Source organism: Piliocolobus tephrosceles, chromosome 3 (assembly GCF_002776525.5).
Source record: "Piliocolobus tephrosceles isolate RC106 chromosome 3, ASM277652v3, whole genome shotgun sequence".
Classification (NCBI taxonomy): Eukaryota; Metazoa; Chordata; class Mammalia; order Primates; family Cercopithecidae; genus Piliocolobus; species Piliocolobus tephrosceles.
This window is the reverse complement of record NC_045436.1, coordinates 102,803,021-102,827,868: the sequence shown is the minus strand read 5'-3', so window position 1 is coordinate 102,827,868 and position 24,848 is coordinate 102,803,021. Positions and strand designations below refer to the sequence as shown.

At 37.1% G+C, this 24,848-nt stretch overlaps 1 protein-coding gene across 3 annotated transcripts in view; it reads right to left on the bottom strand.

Annotated features, from left to right (window-relative positions):
- Window positions 1-15,985, bottom strand: part of MAPK10 (mitogen-activated protein kinase 10) — a 357,025-nt gene extending 341,040 nt beyond the window's left edge. Inside the window, exons 1-2 of one of the 3 annotated variants that reach the window (XM_026456695.1) lie at window positions 15,613-15,985; window positions 10,501-10,615 (exon numbers count right to left, since the gene is read on the bottom strand). The gene's annotated coding sequence lies outside the window, so the exon portion shown is untranslated. Of the gene's footprint in view, window positions 1-10,500; window positions 10,616-14,033; window positions 14,823-15,612 lie in introns of those variants that run through there. The other 2 variants (XM_026456697.1, XM_026456696.1) reach the window with 2 other exon arrangements.
- Window positions 15,986-24,848: the final 8,863 nt, after the last annotated feature.

Genomic DNA, 24,848 nt, shown 5'->3' with positions numbered 1-24,848 from the left:
AAATGATGCAAACTTGGAAAATTGATATGGTCAGTTTGGTTGGCTATGCATAAACTACCTATCTTCCTTATGGATAGTACATCTTTAATAAATAGAAGTGACTTCCTACATCTAAAATATCTTACTTCTTGATCTAGGCTAAATAAGAATGGGCAGGATTAAGCTGAAGACAACAAAAAGGGGAAAGTTAAAACAAAACTGCGCATTGGCAAGTCCCTCTCTGAGAGCTTTCCGAGCCTTCTCTTCCCCTCCTAGCTGCTTTGCATCCTCGTGGAGTCCTTCACTAGCCAAGGCTTCCCTCATCAAGGTACCCCACTTGAATGTGACCTCCTAGGTATTAGCTCATTCTTTAATTCAATCTGTGTGCAACTTAATCCACGTAATTTTTACAATTGAAGAAATTTAGACATCATCTATTACAACTCTCTCATATACAGTTGAAGTTCAGCTTTGTCTTATCTTGAAATTATTTTTCGCTATTGAAGGACTAGTGTGCACAAATATTTGTGCATTGATTACTAATGAGAGAAATCTTTAAATATTCGCCTTTAGAAATCAGGATTTCTAAACTGTACTGAAATTTTCCAACATACCCGGTGAAACTATTAGTGTCTTAGTCACTTTAGAAATTAAGACTTGCCCAGGGGAATATTAATTCAGGACATAGCTGGGATAAAAATCTAGCATTAAGTCCTCTTCCTTTTCCAAAAACTATTTGACTAAATCTCCTAAACTCAAACAAATACTCTGCTCTAGACCATTCTTGATTCCCTCTCCATATAAAAATTTTTCCTATATATTCCTTCAGTGTCCTGCTATTTTAATGCACCATATTTATTCAAATGTGGTTAGTACCTATGATCCAAAATCCATTATGACTAATTCATACCTTAATTCAAGTTAGTTTATCAGGTTAGCAAGCCAATCAATTTGCCTCATAACATTTCTATTTGAATAGGAATGGTTGAAGTCTTCAACTAAAAGAACAAGTGGAAATTTTATACATGATATCAGGTTCAGAAACAGAGATAGATGAAAATCTATCTCTATTCATCACTGGCCATCAGAGAAATGCAAATCAAAACCACAATGAGATACCGTCTCATACCAGTTAGAATGGCAATCATTAAAAAGTCAGGAAACAACAGCTGCTGGAGAGGATGTGGAGAAATAGGAACACTTTTACACTGTTGGTGGGATTGTAAACTAGTTCAACCAGTATGGAAAACAGTATGGCAATTCCTCAAGGATCTAGAACTAGATGTACCATAAGACCCAGCCATCCCATTACTGGGTATATATCCAAAGGATTATAAATCATGCTGCTATAAAGACACATGCACACGTATGTTTATTGCGGCACTATTCACAATAGCAAAGACTTGGAATCAACCCAAATGTCCATCAGTGACAGACTGGATTGAGAAAATGTGGCACATATACACCATGGAATACTATGCAGCCATAAAAAAGGATGAGTTTGCGTCCTTTGTAGGGACATGGATGCAGCTAGAAACCATCATCCTTAGCAAACTATCACAAGAACAGAAAACCAAACACTGCATGTTCTCACTCATAGGTGGGAACTGAACAATGAGATCGCTTGGACTCGGGAAGGGGAACATCACACACTGGGGCCTATCATGGTGGGGGGAGGGGGGAGGGATTGCATTGGGAGTTATACCTGATGTAAATGATGAGTTGATGGGTGCTGACGAGTTGATGGGTGCAGCACACCAACATGGCACAGGTATACATATGTAACAAACCTGCACGTTATGCACATGTACCCTAGAACTTAAAGTATAATAATAATAATAAAAATAAAAAGAATTTATCCAGGCAGCCTTGGAAAAATAAAACCCCAAAAGAAAAGAAAAGAAAAGAAACAGAGATAGATGAAAATCAGAATGTGTTTTGGTTTCTTACATTTTAACACAGAGTCAGACATCTATACAAGGGATCAAAATTACAATAATTGCAATGAATGAGAGTTTATTGCCTGTGATGTTTCACTTTGTTAACCTAAACCCTGGTTGACAACAAGATAGTCAAACAAATATATGACATGATACACAGGTGCCATGAGCTATCTTCAGGGAATTGACTCCAGGACCACTCCTGAGGATACCAAAATCCAATCATGCTCAAACCCCTTATATAAAATGGTAGTATCTGCATATAATTTAAACACATCCTCCCATATACTTTGCCAACTCTTGATTACTTATGGTACCTGATACAATGTAAGTGCTACGTAAATAATTATTATACTGAACTGTTTATAACAAGGGAAAAATGTCTGTATGTGTTCAGTACAGACACAACCATCATAGGCCTAACTACATTTTCAAACCATGGTTGGTTAAATCTGTGGATGTGAAACTGCAGACACAGAGGGCTGACTATATTAGTCTGAAACTCACAAAAGATGACATACAGTCATCCCTTGATATATCCAGGACCTCAGGTCTCTAACCAAATCCATACACACTCAAGTCCAACAATCAGCCTTGTAGGAAAAGTCAGCCCTCCGTATCTGGAGGTTTCACATCCCAAGAATACTGTATATTAAATCCAAGTTTGTTTGGAAAGAAAAAAAAAAAAGCTGTGTAAGTGGACCCACACAGTTTAAACACAGGTGTATAGCTTAAATTGTTTCCTACCCACTTTTTCACGTAGTTTTTGCTTAATATATTTTATTCAATCTTTTTGGCAAGTAATGAGTACAATATTATATATGTACTCATATGTGTGTGTGTGCACACACGTATGTCTTAATGTAGAAGAGTATCTTTATTAAGATGTGTGTGTGTATATATATATGATATATATATCTAATAAACTATACATATATATATCTTAATAAACTACACATATATATATATATCTTAATAAACTAAACTCCAAAGCAGAATTACATTCATTCTTAAGGTTTATAAGTGACTTTCTGAAAGCAATACTGTCAAGATTATTCACAAATTTGAAAGAGTTTAAAAGTCAGTCTCAGGATTTAAAGTACTAACAAACCACCTGGATTTGTTACAAAAGTACAAATAGAAAGAAAACTTTAAATTTTTGGTATCTACAATGCAAATAATAAATTATCACATAAAATGAATGCTGTTAAACTATACACTAAATTTTTCAAGTTTTCAAGAGTTAACCTGAATAGGTTTGTTATGTTAACCAATTTTTCATTAAAATCTCATACTTTGATTTTAATAGTAGTTCCTCTGATACTGGTTATCAAAACACAGATAAATCTTTATGAAGAACCTCAAATTTTTGCAGATGCTTACTCAGTCTTCAAATAAATTCCAGGAAAACCCCGATTTCTAAGAGAAAGTGTTGAATTTGTACTCCCGATCTGGCATCAAATTATTTGGGAACTCTCAAACAGTGACAGCCCCAAATGCATCTTCCTAAGAGACATAGCTACATGTTCTACCAATCAGCGGAGAAAAAAAGTTTGTAAAACTTTTATACAATACTAGAGTGTCTTAGTCCATTCAGGCTGCTATAAACAAAATGCCATAAACTTAGCAGCATATAAACAACAGAAATTTATTTCTCACAGTTCTGGAGGCTGGTAAGTCCAAGATACAAACAGACCCGGTGTCTGGTGAGGTTTCACTTTCTGGGTCATAGACAGTGCATTCTTCCTGTATCCTCACCTGGTGGAAAATACTAGCTAGCTCTCTGGGGTCTTTTTTATAAGGACACTAATCCCAGTCACCTCTGTTTTCATGACCTAATCACCTCCCAAAGGCCCCATCTGCTAATACCATCTCCTTGGGGTTAGGACTTCAACATAAGAATTTGGAGGGAACACAAAATTCAGGCCATAGTCTAGAGCTACTTATATTGGTTTTACCAGGTTAAATACTCCTAAAGATTTAATTTCCCATCTTGGTAACTGTTGCAGCCACTGAGAAGCAAGACAGAACAGCACCACAGAATTAAACATCTCTGAATATTCTCTTACTCATCTCATTTGTAAGATATTTGATTCCACAAACTTGTTATGCTAATTTCTATTTCTTTTCACTTTGATTATGTTACTGTTACTATTCCTTGGAATTCTTATCCATATACTTACCTGGAATTCAAACCATATCAATATTTTAAGGCTCTATTTGGGTCCAATTTTCATCTTTAACACTACAAAGAATACAGCACAGTAATAAAAAGCATATGCTCCAGAGTCAGAATCATGCACCACTAGCTGCAGGACCTGGGGCACATTACTAAATTGTCTGTGCCTTGTCTTCATCTTTTGTAAAATAGGAATGTTCAGCAGTATTGCTGTCAGGCTCAAGTGAACTAGGACATGCAAAGCACTATGAACAGTGCTTGGCATGAAGTAGTCACTCGATAAATGTTAGCCACTATTGTACTTCTTTATTATAACCCCCATTCTTCCTGTACTTCTCTGAACAACTACAGATTCATAAGTAATAAGGACCTTAGATCTTATAGTCATTTAGTTCAATCTCCCACACAAAGTAGTATCATCTCTAAAAAGCTCTTCATACTTGGTCAACCATGAAGATGGTTAAATACTTGCAGTGATGAAAACTTGACTACTTTTCAGAAAGCACAGGCTCAAACAGTTCTTATAATAAAAAAAAATTTATGTGCAGTACCTTCTAACTACCCATTGTCTCTGAGTTCTGCCTTCAGTACAACTGAAAAACAATCCTGCATCATCCAACCTCTTTCATATGAAAGCCCTTAAATATGGAAGGCAGTTGCTTGGTAAGTCGCACTCTCTAGCGCTGCTGTCCTCTGCCTCGATCTTTTCTCTTCATTTCTCTTCTCTGGGCAAAACACTATAATTTCTCTTGTCTGTCCACCACAAGATATGTTTTCTATATCTTCACCATCCTCAACACAATCTTCAGGACACACTTCATTTTACGAAAGTCATTCCTAACAGAGGGCACTAAAAGCTGCACAGAATATTCCAAGCAGGTTCTGAATAGTAAAAATGACAGTGTAACAGTTTGTTTAGGAAAGTAAGGCAAATTTTGGAAAAATTTACTTAATAACAACCATCAAAAAACAACACTGTTAAATGAGCAAGTAAACTAAATTTTTCTTCTGAGAGATTGGCAAACAACATAGGCTATTACTCTAACCTATTTAAATCAGATTGTGGACTCTCTGCCAGGCTGCCTTCCAGATTGCATCCAGAGACAGAATTTGTAGTGTCCTTATGTAATCTGCTTTTATCTCTATGGAAGTCTCTTTAGCTATGTGTTTTTTTCTTCATGTGTCTGTCTTTGTCCTGCTTCTGTTTCTTTCTGTATATCAATCTCTTTCTCATTCTTCTTTCTTTTGTCAATCATTCAATAAATATTTATGCAGTGCCCATCAAGTGTCAGGCACTGTATTAGGTATAAGAAGTTCAAAGACGAGTCATGCTCAAAATACTCCCTGGCTAAGGTGGGAGGCAAAGCAGACACAGACAGATAATAAACAGATAATAAGATACTTTGGTAATACAGTGAGGTAGATAATGCACAGGTTATTGTGAGAGCACCAAGAATGATTGAATGCTGGATGAAAGGGATCTGAGAGGTTTCCAGGAGGAGATAGAATCTTACGAAATCTAAAGTGATTCTAAACAGTACTTTCAAACTTTAACATGTATTTAAATTCCCTAGGAATCTTGTGAAAATCTAGATTCTTACTCAGTGTGTCTGTCCGAGTAGTAGGACCTCAGATGCTGCATTTCTACCAGGTTCCAGGAGATGTCCATGCTGCTAGCCCCCAGACCATCACAGGGTCACAAACGTCTTAAAGGATGGAAAGGAGTAAGTAAGGGCTGTGCAGAGTGAATGCAGGCAGTATAAACCGCATGAAGTAAATCACAGAGGTAGAAAACACCTGAGTATATGTGATGAGCCTGAAGCACACTGGTGTTTCCAGGCAATTTAAAAGGTCATGAGTGTCTAAACTGGGAATGGATGGGAGTATGGCATATCATTGTGTATGTGTTTGTGTGTGTCTGTGTGTGTGAGAGAGAGAGAGAGACAGTCTCACTCTGTCGCACAGGCTGGAGTACAGTGGCGCCATCTCGGCTCACTGCAACCTCTGCCTCCCAGGTTCAAGCAATTCTCCTGCCTCATCCTCCTGAGTAGCTAGGATTACAGGTGCCCACCACCATGCCGAGATAATTTTTGTATTCTTTTTCATTGTTTTTGAGACGGAGTCTCACTCTATCGCCCAGGCTGGAGTGCAGTGGCACGATCGCAGTTCACTGTAACCTCTGCTTTCCAGGTTCAAGTGATTCTCCTGCCTCAGCCTCCCGAGTAGCTGGGACTACAGGCACCCACCATCATGCCTAATTTTTTGTATTTTTAGTAGAGATGGGCTTTCACTATGTTAGCCAGGATGGTCGTGAACTCCTGACCTCATGATCCGCCTGCATCGGCCACCCAAAGTACTGGGATTACAGGCGTGAGCCACCATGCCCGGCCAATTTTTGTATTTTTAGTAGAGACAGGGTTTCACCATGTTGGCCAGGCTGGTCTCAAACTCCTGACCTCAGGTGATCCACCAGCCTTGACCTCCCAAAATGCTGGGATTACAAAGCCTTGAGCCGCCCACCCGGCCAGGAGTATGGCATGTCTTAAGGAAAAGGGAAGTTATTACATGGATGACAGAGTATATCAAAAATTCTTTAAGTAGGGCAGTTATATGGTAACAACTGCAAATCAAATAACAAGTCTGGTGGCTTCACTGGTAGAATAATGGACAAGAAGATACCATGCTAGGCTACTTGAATAAACCTGCTAAAGATGATGAGGAGGATCTAAATTACGGCAGTAACAACAGATTTAGATGAAAAGGGACTGGTCTGGGAAATGGTTAGGAATAGAATAGGTTAATTGTGTCATCACTTGTTAATTTAAAAATCAGGTGGTTGTTATTCCTTTGCATTTTTTTGCAGGCATCATATCTATTCTTAGCCTGACACTAAGTAACATGTGATCTTGGACAAGTCACTTACCCTCTTTTAGCAGTTGCTTCCATATCTTTAAAAAAAATGTGAAGATTTGACCCAAATGAACAGTGTCGTTGCTTTAAACCCTAAAATTTATGAGTCTGTGAACTAAATTCATCTCATTGACTTGTAGATTCATAAAATGTATTCATAGTACCTACTATAATACCTGGACTTTATAAAATGAATTCTTAGTATCTACCACAATACCTGTATTTTATATATATATATGTACACACAATATATATATGAAAATGTATTGTATAATATATGTACAATAGATGACAATATATTTACAGTACTAGTCATACGATGTGTGTGTGTGTGTATATACACATACAATATTATATGACTAATACTGAATCTACCTAGCTGACAGGTATTAAAACTTGAGACTTTTAAAATCCTTCCTCTTCTTTGCCCACCACATTCATTACCAAGTCCAGAGGTTTCTTACATGTGCCCTATTGGCAATTCTTTGGTTTATGCACTTATTTTTTTAACTGGATTCCTGCAATAGCACCTGAAATGTTCTCCCTGGTTCCAATCAAATCCCCTTCCAAACACTCTCTGAGAAGGTAAAGAATTCTGGAGTCAGAAAGACTTGGACTTGAATGCTAAGTCCACTGTTCCTTAACTATGTGATTGTCAGCAAGTGATTTAACCTCTTTACACCTTGGTTTCCTTATCTCTAAATTATAGGGATACTAGGAAGATGAACTGTTTGTAAAGTACTTACTATAGTGCCTATTCCACAGTGGGAACTCAATAAGTGTTAGTTATCATTTTGAAAGACACATCTCAAAAAGATTAGAGCAGGTACTTCACAAAAGACGAAAATCAAATTACCAAAAGAAAAAAAAAATGGAAAGATGCTCCTCTTCATTAATAATCAGCAAAAGGCAAATTAATACTTCTAAGAGTACAATTATGTATCTACCTGATTAGCAAAATTTAAGAACTTGTAAATCAAGTGTTGGTGAGGATGTAGAATTTCTCATATACTGCTGCTGGGAATGTAAATTGATGCAACTGATTGGGGAAAATATTTTGGAATTATTTAGTAAAATTAAAGGCGCACATACCCAAAAACTCAGCAGTTCCTTCCGTTGATATTTATCCTAGAGAAGGGTAAATATCAGAATCTATGAGAACTAATATATATAAACATAAAAATGATATTATATTTATGTTTATACTAGCATTAAGTAAAATAGATTTAATCCAAATGTTCAACAACAATAGACTAGATAAGGAAATATTGGCATATTAATATGGTAGAATACTATACAACAATTTACATGAATAAACTACATGCGTGAACATGAAAGAATCTCACAATGTTAGCAAAATAATCAGGCGACTGAGAGTATACATGCTATAATTCCAAATACATGGAGCTGAAGCATAGGCAGAACTAAGATTCATAGCCTAGAGATGCACAGAGAGATGGAAAACCTACAAAGAAAAACAAGGTAATGTGCATGACAAAAGGTGGGATAGTAGCTTGCGGTTACCTCTGCTGGGGAAGGAAAAGTATATGATCCGAAAGGGACACATAGGGGTTTGCTGGGAGTCTATTACATCAAGTTTGATTTATTTGTTTGATTTGTTTTATGTTGTTTGATTTGTTTACATTATGTTTGATTTATAATTATTCTTTAACCTGTATTTGTTTTATACACTCTTCTACGTGTATAGTATATTTCACAATTAAAAAATAAACTGATTATGTCAGACTCCTACTTAAAATCTTTCAAAAGCTCTTCACTTTGAAACAAAATCCAAACTCCTTAATTTTGTCTAAGAGATCCTTCATGGCACATATCTTGTATCCCTCTTCAACTTTATCTCTGCCACTACCATTTCTGCTTCAGCATAGTAAATGACACCTAGTATCCCCACACAATTATGCTCTCTCAGGCTTCTGGGTCTGTTAAAAAATGTTCCCACTGCACCGCATCCTCCCTTCCTCTGGCTATCCTTTTACTGTGCTTAATAGTCCACTAAAAGATCCCTTCCCCTGGGAAGGCTTCCTTGACTAATCTCCACCACATCTGTGTTAGAGTCTCCTCTGATGCACTTCCTTTGGCACTCTAGACTTACTCATGTAATAGCCCTTTATGAGTGCCACACTCTTTAGAACACAGCTACCCCCATTAATAAGCACATTTTATTATAAGTACCACACTCTTTAGACTGAAGGCTCCTGTAAAGCAGGGACTGTCTTTTATCTACCCTAAAAGCTAAACATGCTACCTACATCACAGATTCTCAATAAGAGTTTGATTAATGAATTAATATTCAGGATGGAGAGAACATAGTATGCTTTCTACATCACTGGGAGTAACACATACTATATTAGGTTCCATCATATAAAATTGTCCTAAAATTGTATTTTAGGTCAAAAATGGTTTGTTATTGGCAAGTGTATATAATTGTTTATAACACTCATTGAATACATGTTAAGTGCAGTATAGTGATGGCTATTAGATCTGCTTTCTCAATGTAATGGTAGACAGATAGTTTTTTATGAATTGTTTTATAAAATCACCATATGAAATAAGTCTAGGATTAATTTCATTAGTCTTCCACAGTTATAGGCTATGCATTAATTCACAGGGCAGCCTACCTATCTAGAGTTATATAAGCCACTAGGCAAATGAAAGAAAGATATTGATCACTAGCTCAAAATAGCTTCTTTTGGAGTTTTATAAGCACCACAGTCATACTCTAGTTCTCAAAGATGTTATCTGACAGACTATAACTCGTTCATCTCTGCTGGAATCTATTGATTATTGACTTTGGTGACTATGAAGCACCAAGTATTTGATTTAAAAGGACATTCTACCTGTGTGTGCTGATATTTTTATAAATTAATAAGTTTTTAAAGTCATTCCAACTAGGCAGAGCAACTGGATCTATTTTTAATATTGTTTTGTTAAGCAAAAGGATCTGTAGGCTAAAATGCCTATGAATTGAGTTTTATAAAACTGTGATTTCTCTTCTCGTATTTCAGAAGAGGTAAACGGTGTGTGTGTCTGTGTCTGTGTCTGTGTCTGTGTGTGTGTTTTCCTGAAAGACACTGAAAACCATAATTTAGCTCAGAACCAATTTTTCTACTAAAGGAGATGAATCTGTAAAATATAGTACAATGTTGCAAGTAATAAAAGTCACTTAAAAATAATGGTACCCAGCTGTTACTCTGCCACATGAAAATGTTAATTGCAGGTATCATCCATGGTGGTAGTATTACGGTGTTATATGCCGCACTCATGCACCTCAAGACTTTTCACTACTGTATGTGGTGTTAGTAGTACCACATCAACTATTAAACTTCTGTTCTATTGATTTTCACTTCTGTAGTTGAAATTATTTGGAGCAGTATTTCTCCAGATCCATATACCAAACCATATGCAATATTTAAATTGGCTATATAGATCACAGTTTTCATACTAAAGAATATTTTTAAATTGGCAACTCACCACAGCTTGTATGGTTTCTCATCTATAGGAAACGGGTCTAATTCAACAGCTTCTTGCATGAGTTGCCATAGTGAAGATCTGAGATGGGCCTGCCGTTGGTGTTTCTCACATTAGCCTGAAAACAAAGCCGCAAAACAGACGAGTTTGATTTTAAGATTTAAATGAGAATTTCACCTGTATTTAGAAAACCAAAAAGCTGACATCAAAAACAACTGGTTACTGTGTGGGTGAGTGCAGGCAGAGGAAAGAAAACATCTCAAGACAGTTATCTCTATTCATAATTTATTGCAAGCACAAGCACTTTGATGTTATAATACCAGAACAACTATTTTAATATCTGAGCATAAACTAAATTAGTAATTCTTATTTCGGTTGATATAATTGGTCTTGTGATATGAATTTGGTTTTCTAATACAAGGCACCCCACTCATCATCGACTGGGACAGCTCCACTGTTACATACATTTCCATATTCTGCTTTTCATATAAGATTTCATTGGAACAATGGTTACATAGGTACCAATAAAGGAGGAGAATTTTGAAAACCTCTGAAGTATGCAAAAGAAAGTAAACCCAAGCTGGAGCTAGTCTGAAGAGACCTGTATTTATGTTCTTCTAGTTACAAACCTACTTTTTCACCATTATAGCCTATTACTTCCCAAAATTATATTAAAGAAGATTCTTCAGAATATCTGACATTCTACCCAATGTCAAACCATAAGTTTTTATTTCTAGTTTGGAAAATATGGTGATCATACCCAAAATAGGCCTCTTCTTTACCCCAACTAAGAGTCTCTTTCCTGCCCAGGTGCTTACAATTACTCCTAGGACTACCACCCTCTCACTATCCCACGACCTCACCCCGACACCCCAGTGTGGCCCCATTGTCACCTACCACCACTTCAGAGGAGGTGAATTCCTTTCTCCTGTGAATTTCTATTGCACTCATTATCAAAACACTAATATGATCCCCTGATTTTATACCATCTTTATTGTTATTTAGCCTCATCTTCCCAAATGGCAGAAACTGTGTTACAGTTTCCCAATTTTTTCTACCACAGCACTTAGCAGAGAACTCAGTACCTGAGAGAGATTCATTCAATGAATATTTGGTGTGTCCCTATTGTGTGCCAAACAGACAAGGTCAGTCCCTGATGGGGATCAAACCTTAGTAGAGAATACAGGTAATACAAGAATAGGCAATTACTATCTTATATAAGTGCTGTGATGGAGCTTCCACCTACAAACACCGAATAAACATTGCCAAATAAACAGACCTAACCTAAGAGCTTCACTTCACTATCAGTGCTTTCAGATCCTATTTCCAATGTATAAGAAGAGGACAATTGCTTTAAGCAATCCATTTTCAGAAAGTACACAGGGTACCCAGGCAAGTTAACACAGACAAACAGGAGTCAGTTTTATTTCTATGAAGACAAGTCACTAAGATGAATTTCTAGAACTTTAAAGTCACTGCTGTTTTTGTTTTTGTTTTTCTTTACACACACACACACACATACGTACAAACACAAGGTAGTGAAAATCCTGTTTATTACTGTGCAGGTCACTGCAACTGCCCGATTGCCCTGTAGGGAAGCTTTGCCTTAAACTTGCACACTACGCAGGGTTTTAGAGCAGCTGTGGTTAGGGATGCTTCTCAGGAGACTGTATTCATTTCTTTTTCCATTGAAAACTTTAATTTCCATTCCTACAAGCATTATTTCCATAAGCCTCAAAGGTTTTACATCTCATAGTCACCAGAGATAAGAACTGCAAGAAAAGCTATAGAGGCTTGTTATGGATCCAAAACATCAAATAAACTAGAAAATCATTTACTAGAAATAGTATACGTGTGAGGTCTACTTTTTAAACCTAAAATGTTTCTATTTAGTGATTTTCAATATTACCTGATGTCTCCTCTTAACAGTTTCTACCAAGATTCACAATAAGAAATAAAGCTTCTCCCTATTAAATACAGAAAACAAAAGGTACATAAAACACAGTTTTTGTATTTTCCCCTTCTTTGCCTTGACTGGCTCATGAGGATAAAATGTACTCAAACTGAAAAACCTTGAGTCAAAACCTTACAACTTCGCTATGCAAACACGTACGGGTAGGTGAATTTTTGAAAAGATGGGCTTCAATTCTAAGTTATATTTTTTAAACAATCAATATGCAGCATGATCTTTTTATCTGAATCAGCAGTACAGTGTCTCATCTCAGACTTATGTAATGCAATAAATACAACCAATATGCCAAAGAAGCAATGTACTCTGTTCTTCTTTACCAGTAAGCATCTCCCCTACTAGTCTACAGGCCCAACTTTTTCCACAAGTCCTTGGTCCTCAGAAGAAGGTGCAATAATAGATGCATGTGTGGTAGGAGGAAGGCACTCAGCAGTCCTGCAGCAAATAGAGCATAGTACTCCATTCTTGTCACTACTGGACACTTCCGTGCCTCTTTCTGCATGATTGTTGCAATGTCCAACCAAAAGCTTAAAAGAGACTGTAAGAGGAAATAGAAAGGGCAATGAAGAAAGAATTTAAGACAACAATGTGTTTGCTTCTCATTCTAACTGAAGGCAGTCTCTCTTGCTCCGAGTCCTTTATTCTGATAAGAAACCAAGTAATCATTTGATTTGAACACAACAATTCCACTGAAAGTCCTTTGGCTACAAATGTGACCTGAGGCCAGAACTAGAGCATGAAGAGAGAGCATCTATCCCCATTTTTAACAAACAAGCAAACATCCAATTTGTCTTTAGCTTTTAGTATCAGTATAAAAAGAATTTATAACTAGGTTTACATCCAAAGAAACAGATTCATTTACATGAAACCACAACACAACCTTAAAAACATATTTATGCCTTTAAACATGGGAGGTTTTTTCAGATTACTTAGGTTGGGCAATTTTGTTTTGCTTATGACATTCCTGTAGGATATACTAAGAAGGAAAAATCTTACTAATTTTCCTATAAATTTAAAATATTTACATTTTATAGCATTGACAATAAATTCTCAGTTCATTCTAACCTTAAAATATATAGACCATGTACTATGAAACTATTAAATACTAATAGCTGCAGACATACCAGACAATGACAGCAAAAACACACTCAGCCCCTCTGGGATCTGTTCATAAACATCCCCTTCCAGCGTGGCAAACACACTCCTCACAACAGCAGATGCTGTTCTGGGGCGAGCAGGAAGGAAGCTGGAGGCAGCTGATTTTCCCACTCTACATATAATTTCTTACTGCCTCATTATCCAGAATCTTTTTACTGAAACTGTGAGGATTTTTTAAGAACAGGAGCCCCTCAAATTAAAGACACTGTGCAACAGCAGAGGAATGACATGCATATGAGGAAGCATGAAGACTCTCTAATATTTAAGGTCACACCACCTTTGTCATCTGATTTTCTAGTCCCATTGCAGGGGAGAGAAAACCCAGCTTGCTCTACATAATAAAATAAGCTAATCCAATACTTTATGTCAATTTTAACAGTGTGATCAAGGTAGAGAGGGGGATACATACCAGAGGCAGCCAAACTGCTACATCCAAAGCATCCAACCCCTAAAATCTAATGGTTCTGAAGTGGAGTCAGAAGCTTGTGATATATTTATATATTTATTTGTTATATATTCATAACATATATGCTCACCTAAAGTAGAAAATTCACAGAAGCTTCTCTGAGAGAAATGTTCCTTACTGCAACCATTTTAAATATGTTGATAAGCATTCTGTGAGATCTTCCAGGGTCCGACAACTAGCAGATTAGGGATAGAAGGAGATATCGGATGTTGTACTGGCAATGCCTGGTGCATTTACACTCATTTTCCTTCCACCTGAACTGTGGCCTGTCCCATATGACTTAGCCTGCTTCCTTGCAGTTTGTTCATAAAAGTTATCATCAACATGACCAGAAGCAGGCAGGGCTGCTGTACAGACACTGTCAGGCTCTGCACCAAAGGCAGCCCATGTAAACAACCTTGTGATTGCTTCAGAGCCTACTGCTGTGGGATAAGCCATTCTTTTTCTGTGGCTAAACTGCAGTACCTGGGAAGTTATCTGTTTAAGGGAGTAAAAGCAGAGACTAGGTCTCTAGATTTAAATGTGGGGGGAGGGTAAGAAAAATATATGGATAGATAGTTTTCTTGTAATATCTGTAGCCTGATTTACTTACAGATTTTCCAGTAAATTACATTTATTTTGTTGAAGGCACAAATACATAGATCCTAATAAATATACTGCCATACTTATTTCTGATTTTTTTTTCAAAAGAGCTCTGACATTTGTAGGGGACACAGTATCCCAGCACAGAATACCTGGGAACCTTGCCATGAAAAAAGAAAGCTGCCTGCTGTGACTAGGAGATCACTTTCTTAAAGGGACCCGTTACCTATTTGACTGCAGTGCCAATGTTTCCTCTTATCTCTAACCTGACTCCTGTTCTGTGTTCCTCTCCCCAGCTCAGATTTAGCCTAGAGTTGCTCTGCAAAAGTAACGCCAATAGTTTTACACCTAATATGTATATAAATACTGTTCCTTAGTAAAATACATCTTACAATATTTAAGTTATACTTCTCACAAAAGTAAACATAAATACATACTAAAAGACATTATTTTTAATGTTTTATGGAACCCATCACATTTTTCAGATACGGAACTAAGGTCAGCACTTCTAACAAGCACAGCTGTTTGGTGTTTTTTTTTTTTTTTTTCTTCCTTTCTCTCTCCCTCCCCCCCCCCCCCGTGTGCACGCGCGCGTGCGTGTGTGTGTGCGCGCTTCTCTCTCTCTCTCCCTTCCCTTCTGTAGCCCTGCATTGGTCTAAAAACCCCTGGTCATAATAAGAATGCTCCCTCCCTCCCTCTGCTACCCCTCACTCCAAACAGAAAGGTCTCAACACGCCCAAGTCTGGGAAGAGATGTTCTGCACAGAAGGAAAAACTGGTGGCTTCTTGCCTCAAAGCTAGTTCACTTGATTAACCTGCTTTCCACCCCATCTCTCTCGTCTCTCCATACTCCCTCTCCCGCCCCACCAGGAGCAATCAATAGACATCACCCCACCCTCCAAAAACAGGTTAGAACCCAGAACGAGCAAAGAGCCACCTACCATTCCGTGCCTGAGAACTACGATCCTGATCCGGCAGTGTTTGCCCCAGAAATCCTCCCTACTTGTTTTTCATTAACCACATTCCAGATTGTAATATGGAAGAGATTCTTTGGAGATAGGGAGATTGTTTAAAATTAACGATGGACAGGTGATTTCCAAGAAAACCCAATCTTAAACTCACTCAAGCCCCTAGGAATTGAGGGGTGAGGACAAAAAAGGAAATTTGTAAAAATGAAAAAAGAAAAGAAAAAGGTAAGCATATAGCAAGCACCACCCACCCCCATAAAAATAAAAAGTGAAGGGGAGGTTAAAGAAAAAAGAAGAAGAGTGGCTTGCTGAATCACCCTCTTTCACTGCCTGGAAACCATTGTGCAGCGTGATGCTGCTGCCTGTACCATTGTGGAACCTACCAGAGGAGACGGACAGAGGGCTTGGGGAATGGGGTTGCTATGGCAACTGAAAGGAGCACACATGACGTCAAAGCCCAGAGAAGTCTAGGGAGGGGGATGAGGGGGAAACAGAAAAGAGGAAAAGTCTATGTGCAGCTACAGCTACTGTGTTTTCCGGTTAAATGAGGACCAGGCAAATGTAAAGGAATAAGGTTCGTCGGCAGCCAACATCAGCAACTACGACATCAAGGCAGTCAGCCTGCACAACCTGAAGAAAAGATCCGTTGGATGCAGCTCTGGCCCTTTGCACAGCAGCACCGAGGAACAAATACCAGCAGAGCAAAACACCACTGGAAATGCAGTCAACCTCTGCTTTTCAACTATCTCCTGCAATATGTCTAAACGTCAACCAAGTAAGAGATGGTAATAAACTCAGAGGAGAAGCAGGTATTTGAGTGTCGCCTGAACCCCGAGGTCATCTGCACGGCACTATTCCTCTTCTCTGTTTCCTTGTTTTTGTAAAATTCCTGAATAAATATCCACTAAACCAAACTCAACAGACTAATACTTAGGTTGCAATCTGAGTGTACAAAGAAAATACTGATTAATTTGAGTTAACACATCAAATTAATACTGACTAATTTGAGTTCTTTTTTTTTTTTTTTTTTTTTTTTTTCATTGCAGATAATTTCCTAGAGAACTGATGCAAATTGTACTGTTACTATTTAGGGTAAATATCGCAATTTTATTTAAGTAATTTGCTCTGCCTTTAACTGTTATAGGGTATTTTTAAAGTCTCCAAACAGTTTTACTATCCACAAATAATAGTTTCTTGGAATGACAACAGTTAACTACTTGCACTATAAAAAATATTAGGTTTACCAAATTTGTTTTACCTTTTTTATGTAAGAAAAATTTTCAATACAAATTTTGCTTTAACCAGCTCCAGGCTTTGGAGTTGTCAAATTATGTAATCTAATTCAATTACTTTTTTGCTTACACTCCTTGAAGGTGGGTTTCTGGTTATTGCTACCAAGTAGTGCTGAGTTGTACATGATTCCACATTATGTTTTAGAACCAGCATCCTTATATGAATATGAACCTTCTTCCATATGTTACCAGAAAGATATAACATGCAACAGATGCAAACTCAGCAGTCACTGTAGACACTGAAACACATCATAAAGCTGTAAGAAACGCATAAGGTTTTGCTGTCTTTGTTGTTGCTGCCGCTGTTTTATTTGGGAAGAAAATTTAGAAAAAGAAAGGCTTGAGTGAGTTGTATGTCATTGTAGTTCATTGGATAAGAGTTTGGATGTCCCTTTACTCTAATTTCAGTTTCAAGCAGAATCAATCAAGACTACCTTCTAGTCTTCTCAAAGGGCCTACCTGCAAGATAACTATCTCATGCAAAAATACTAATTGATAGCCAAACAATTTATAACACAAAATAACTGGCATTCTGGCTTTTGAGGTATTATATACTAAGTTTGCTTATCAAAAGTCAATTCCCCAATCCCACGGAAATTAAATCAGTATGTCGAAGAGATGTCTGCACTCCCATTTTTATTGCAGCACTATTCTAATAGCCATGGAAACAACTTAAGTGTTTCAACAGATAAATGGATATATATTATGTATCTCACACACACACACACACACACACACACACACACACACGAATACTATTCAGCCTTATAAAAATAGGAAATTCTGTCATTTGCAACAACATAGATGAACCTAGAGGACATTATGCTAAGTGAAATAAGCCAGGCACAGCGAGACAAATACCATATAATCTCACTTATATGTGAAATTTTAAAAAGGACAAACTTGTAAAAATAGAAAGTGGAATGGTGGTTACCAGTGGCTGGAGGACAGAAAGGTGGACAGGGAAAAGGGGGACATTGGTTAATAGGTACAAAGTTTCAGTTAGAAAGGAGAACTAAGCTCTGGTGTTCTATTGCACAGCACAGTGACTATATGGATATGGAAATGTTGCCTATTTCGAAATAGCTAAAAGAGGATTTCAAATGTTCTCACTACAAGGAAATGATAAATATTTGAGGTGACAGATAATGAGCCTGATTTGATCATACTACAATATATACATGTATCAAAACATCACATTGTAACCCATAAATATATACAATTATTATAAATTACAAATAAAATAAAACAATTTTTTAAAAGTCAATGCCCAGTAATGTAACATCAATGAGGAAAAAATGAACTCCATCTCTTACCTTACATTGTAAACACAAATATTTATTCAAGATGAATTGTACACCTCAACATAAAAGCTAAAATATATGACACTATTAAAATATAATATAGCTTTTTTAAAAGATGGCTTTCTTACCTTGCAGTAGGCAAAAATTTCTTAGGATACAGAAAGCTCTTACCAGAATAGAAAAAAAAAAAAAAAAGAGACTTCATCAAAATTAAAAGCTTCCACTTATACTAGGTCACCATTAAGAAAATGAATAGACAAGCCACAGTCTAGATGATACATATATCTGAATACTCTTGATAGTTGATATTTTCTGATACACACAATTCCTAGATTATAGAAAACATCTCCTACAATTCAATAATAAACATGAACAAACAACTTTGTTTAACGGGCAAAAGACTTGCAGAGGCATTTGACAAAGGAAAATTTACAAATGGCCAATAAACATATGAAAAAGTATTATATATCATTAGTCAGCAGAAATATACAAATTAAATTCAAAATGAGATACCATTTCATGCCCACAAAAATAACTAAAATTAAAAAGACTAACATCATCAAATATTGACAAGGATATGGAAAACCAGAACTCTCCTACATATATTGGTAGGATTACAAAATGTTAAAATCACCTTGGGAAATTTTGGTAATTTTTATAATTATAAACCTACACCTAACATATGACTCAACACTTCTATTTATAAGGATTCATCCAAGACAATGGAAATCTACGTCCTCCAAAAAAAAAAGCTGGACATAAATGTTTATGCCAAGCTTTGCTTGTAATAAGCAAAAGCAGGAACAACTCCAAATATATCAACAAGACAGCAGATAATTACGATATACAGTCAGCCCTCCATGTTCATGGGTTCCACATCTGTAGATTCAAAAACTGAAGATCAAAAATACTAGGAGAAAAAGAATACAAAGAACTACAGAGATAAATAAACACAAATAGAAGTATACTATAACAACTGCTTATATTGCATAGGTATTATAAATAATTTAGAGATGAGTTAAAATAATAGGAGGATGGAACACTATGCCATTTTATATAAGGGATTTGAACATCCACTGCTTTTGGTATGGAGGGGTTGTTCCTGGAACCAGTCCCCCTGAGAGTACTGAGGGACAACTGTATTTGCCTAATAGAATATCACTCAGCAATTAAAAAGAATGGCAACCAGGAACAGGTTAATACCAATCATTTTCATCCATTAGGTGTTAGTTTCTTTTTTTAAGCTTTTTGAAAATTTATATATTTTTATTAATGTTATTTTTATTGACAATCATAATTGTATATATTTATGGAGTATGTTGTGATATTTTGATATATGTATACAATGTGGAGTAATTAAAACAAATGAATTAACGTAACTGTCACCTCACATCATTTTGGTGGTGAGACATTTGAAATTTACTCTCTTAGTTACTCTAAGATATACAGTACATTATTATTGACTACAGTCACTCTGCTGTACAACAGATCTCAAAATTTATTCCTCCCATCTTACTAAAATTTTAGTTAACTAAAATTTTGGTTAACTAAAACTCTTTTTTTTTTTTGAGACACGGTCTCGCTCTGTTGCCCAGGCTGGAGTGCAGTGGTGCAAACACAGCTCACTGCACCTTTGACCTCCTGGCTTCAAGGGGTCCTCCTGCCTCAGCCTCCTGAGTAGCTGGGACTACAGGTGCCTGCCACTCCACCTGGCTAATTTTTTATTTTTAGTAGAGATGAGGTCTAAGTCTGTTGCTCAGGCTGATCTCGAATTCCTGAACTCATGTGATCCTCTTGCCTTGGCCTCCCAAAGTGCTGGGATTACAGAGAGGTGTGAGCCGCCTCACCAGGCTTGAAATTCTTTTTTTTTTTTTTTCTTTTTTTTTGAGACAGGGTCTCACTCTATCACCCAGGCTGGAGTGCAGTGGTGCGATCTCGGCTCACTGCAGCCTCAACCTCCCAGGCTCAAGAGATTCTCCCACCTTAGCCTCCTGAGTAGCTGGGACCATAGGTGCTTGTCACCATGCCCAGCTAATTTTTTTGTATTTTTGGTAGAGACAGGGCTTCACCATGTTGCCCAGGGTAGTCTCGAACTCCTGAGCTCAAGTGATCCACCCACCTTGACCTCCCAAAGTGCTGAGATTACAGGCACGAGCCACTGCTCCAGGTCCACTGAAACTCTTTTGAAGTATTTTCCAAAGATGTTGATTCTTGGCATTAGTTACAAAGTGTGATAGATTCCAACCTTGCACATATATTTTGGTGTGGATCTTACTAAACAGGGTTTTAATTCTCAACATACTCATTTCAATTATATTTATGTTATTAAAATAATCTTTTAAGTCTATTCTAAACACTTCAGGAAAATTACTTTTCTAAAATTTGATTATGCAATACAAGTTAGTTTAAAAGAAAAAAATCAGTCGCTGAATAGTTCCTATTCCCAGTTGGATAAAACCAAAACTCTTGGTCAGGTGCAGTGGCTCACACCTGTAATCTCAGCACTTTGGGAGGCTGAGGCAGGTGGAAGGCTGGAGGTCAGAATTTCCAGACCAGCTGGCCAACATGCTGAAACCCTGTCTCTATTAAAAACACAAACGTTAGGCCAGTGTGATAGCACATGCTTGTAATCCCAGCTACTTGGGAGGCTGAGGTGGAAGGATTGCTTGAACTCGGGAGGCAGAGGTTGCCATGAGCCAAGATCACACCACTGCACTCCAGCCTGGGCAACAGAGCAAGACCCTGTCTCAGAAAACAAACAAACAAACAAACAAAAAAACACTGTTTAAGGCCCTCAATCCTCAATCAGACAATTCTACTATATTTCTCTCTTGCCATTTCTCAATCCAACACAATATGTTTGAGAGCCTTCCCCACCAAATGTTTTCAATGAAAAGAGAAAGAAAAAAGAACAGATACATATTGGGATTATTATGTTTGTCAGGCACTGTGTTTATATGTCTTCATACTCACCATATAAACTCCCATAAAAGTATCTACTTACTTTCATTTGGCACTTACCATACTGCATTTTGCATTACTGCAACTTTGTGAATATGTAACATCTCACCTTGGCCGGGCTCACTGGCTCAGGCTTGTAAACCCAGCACTTTGGGAGGCCGAGGCGGGTGGATCACTTGAGGTAAGGAGTTCAAGACCAGCCTGGCCAACATGGTGAAACCCTATCTCTGCTAAAAAATACAAAAATTAGCCAGGTGTGGTGGCATTTGCCTGTAGTCCCAGCTACCTGGGAGGGTGAGACAGGAGAATTGCTTGAACTGGGGAGATGGAGGTTGCAGTGAACCAAGACTGCACCGTTGCACTCCAGCCTGGGCAACAGAGTGAGACTCTGTCTCAAAAAAAAAAAAAAAATCACCTTGTACTTGACTGTGACTTAATCCTCTTTATTTCTCATTAACTCTCCTGCAAGTTCCTTTTCCATGTATAGTATATCATCTTATATGTGGTAGGTTATCAGTAAACATTTATGGTTAATTATAATTATCTGCAGTTTACAATTCTTTTTTACAGTTATCAAAACTTTTTATTTAAAATATTATTATTATGTTGTGATATACACAATATTAAAGCAGATAACCTCTGTTACAATATTACATATTTCAACTTTGTATTTAGGTCTAAAAACACTTTAAACTGCTTCAAACTCTTTTTTAAAGTGCTTTCAAATAAAACCATATGTAATACAGAAGTCTGACTTGAATCTTGAATCTTACCAATTCTATCAATCATAAGAGTTTTTGAAGGAAGAGTCTTAAATAAATAAGTCATTGTAAGTTCTTATTTTCAAAAGCATGCAATTGTATTTATTATCTTTTATATACAAATCTATTTCTTTAATGGCATGTGAGTATCTGAGGTAGGACTAAAGATGGCTAGGAATATCTCTTGCTCTCCAATCAAGGAGAGCTTTCTTACCTTGTTAATACAAACTTTAGAACATTACATTTTTCAGAATAAACTACTGAAACATGCAACAATACAGATGAATCTCAAAACATGCTGAGTGAGAAATAAGACAAAAAAGAGTATATACCATCTATATCTGTCTACATGAAGTTTCAGAACAGACGAAACTATTCTATGGAGATAGGAATCAGAGCTGTGATTGCCAGTGACAGGAGGAGGAAAACAGTCAAGGACTATGTTGACAGCAAGAGGGAAATTCCTATAGTGATGAGAAGGTCCTACATCTTGATAGAGATGTGAGTTATATGGGTATACGCATTCGTCAAAACTCCTCAAAGTGTAACTCTCAAGATCTGTGCGTTTCACTCTATGTAAATTAAACTGCCATTAAAAATTTTTAAGTAAATTTCCTTTTGGGAAAAATGATGAGCCAATAAGTTAGGGTTCCTAAACCTGAATATCTAGTCCCATACCCTGAATCTTGATTTTTCAGACCCAAGCAGCCCCAGCAATAGGAAAGGCCAGACTCAGAGTCACCAGGATGTTAAGAGACCTGACCCTCAGAGATGAGGCAGACAATTGATGGAGGTTTACATAGCAATCAACAGATGAGAATTCGGACTCTTAAAAAACAGGTTTTCAGAAAAGCGTGGCAGAAAGCAGATTCCTGGGTTCAGCTGCAGGGACTAATTCAGTGCTGGGACTCAGATGCAGAAGGAAATGAAAGTGCTGAAGAATACTTTCTGAATCCAATTCTCAAGTGGATTAAGGGGGTAGCAGTGAACCAACTAATGCCCTAAGGTCTCTTGTCAAAAGTGGTCCCAGAGTAGGGCGACCAACTTTTCTCTATTTGCCAGGTACTTCTCAGGTTCTAGCAGGCACTTCTCATGTTCTATCACTTAAAGTCCTACATCATAGGAAATCTCTAAATCCCAGGCAAACTGGGGAAGCTGGTCACCCTATCCCATCATCTAGAATAGATCTGAACTCTCGGATGGAAGTTGAGAGATAGCAACTGTGAAAGAATGAGCTGCAAAAGAAAGAAGTCATGAGTTCCTTAAAAGAGTGATGTCATTAAAGAAGTGTCACCTAGCTATACTTTCAACAATTGATTATTATGCCACAAATTAGGGTGGTAGCAAGGGGATGCAAAAGGTTAGATAAAAAGCAAGGAAAATTATGGAACCTAAATCAATAGAACATGCTGACGGATCGAATATGAGGGGATGGTGGAGGGTCCACGTTTACTCTTTGAGTACTCTATTCCTATCATTTCACAGAATGCCTTCTCTCAGAGAGTCAGTCATGTATCTTTCATGATACTATTAGAATATAAAATTTCCCCAAGTATATTCTACTTGGAGAATACTGGCTCTTTGCAAAAACTATTCCACAGTTTAAAAGTTTCAGAAATGCTGCATACAATAGCTGCCCTTTGGAAAGCCATGTTTTATTACACGTACTACAGTGAGCAGGTCTACAGAAACCTACCCTCAAAGGCCAAGGAAGCTGAGAGGCCAAAGAAAAAGGCTAACAAATCTAGTTTCTCAGAAAGAAACATTTAATCCCCATACCCTCACGTGAGATAGTATTCTTATATAGCAAGTTTTGTTGTGTTGTTGTTGTTGTTGTTGTTATTGTTGTTTTTTGGTGAAACATGTGCAGGTAGTCCTGTCTCAGATTCTCTTGCAAAACTTGTGACCACTGGGGAAGTTAGATAAACTTTTTTATGAGGGATTTTTCTATGCTATAGGCACTGTTTCTTGACCTTGCTTCAGGAAGACAGTATCCAGTAGCCAAACGTCAGTCATCACTGGCTACTATCCAGTAGCCAAACCAAGTCATCTTGGTTTTGCTTTAAGATGGCATTACTGTTGCCAAGTGGCAGGGTGTTTTCTATATTACATTAATAAATTAAAGGTGCTGAGAAGCCCTGAGGAAAAGAAAACTATTTAAATTTCTCAAAATTACTTCTCAAATGCAGTTTTGAATTAATATATTTTATCATGGTATTGGGATGGGAAACACAGAGCCCATAACTTACCATAATCATAATGATTGGCACTGGTGTGAATTTAAAACACTAACACTTCCTAATAAGAGTAAATCTTCTGACCTTTAAACTTCACATAAGAGAAGGGATCTACCTTCCACTTACTTTTCTTTTTAACTTATAGACTATTTGTAGGGCAGCTTCAGGTTTACAGAAAAATTGAGTGGAAAAGTATGGAGAATTCCCATATACCCTGCTCCCTCCCCACAGTTTCCCCTATTATTAATATCTTGCATTCATGTGGTACATTTGTTACAATTGATAAACCAATAATGATACATTATTAACTAAAATCCATAGTTTACATTAGGGTTCATTCTTTGTGTTGTACAGTTCTATGGGTTTTGACAAATGTATAGCATCATGTTGCAATCACTTTCAATTTTTTTCTTGCTCAGGAGTCAATTTTACATTTAGAAAACAATTGTGTTCACATCAAACAAAAGTAGATAAGTTGGTCTCCTGAAAGTTTTTCCTAGTGGACAGAGCACTACTATTAGAATTCAATGGTACTTTGAACCAATTGTTATTAAGCTTATAAAAGTACTGATTTGCTTTTGCTTTTGTTTTGGACTGGCAACCTCCCACAACCAGCAAAATTATGTCCCTTTGTGGTTAAACATACTTTGATTC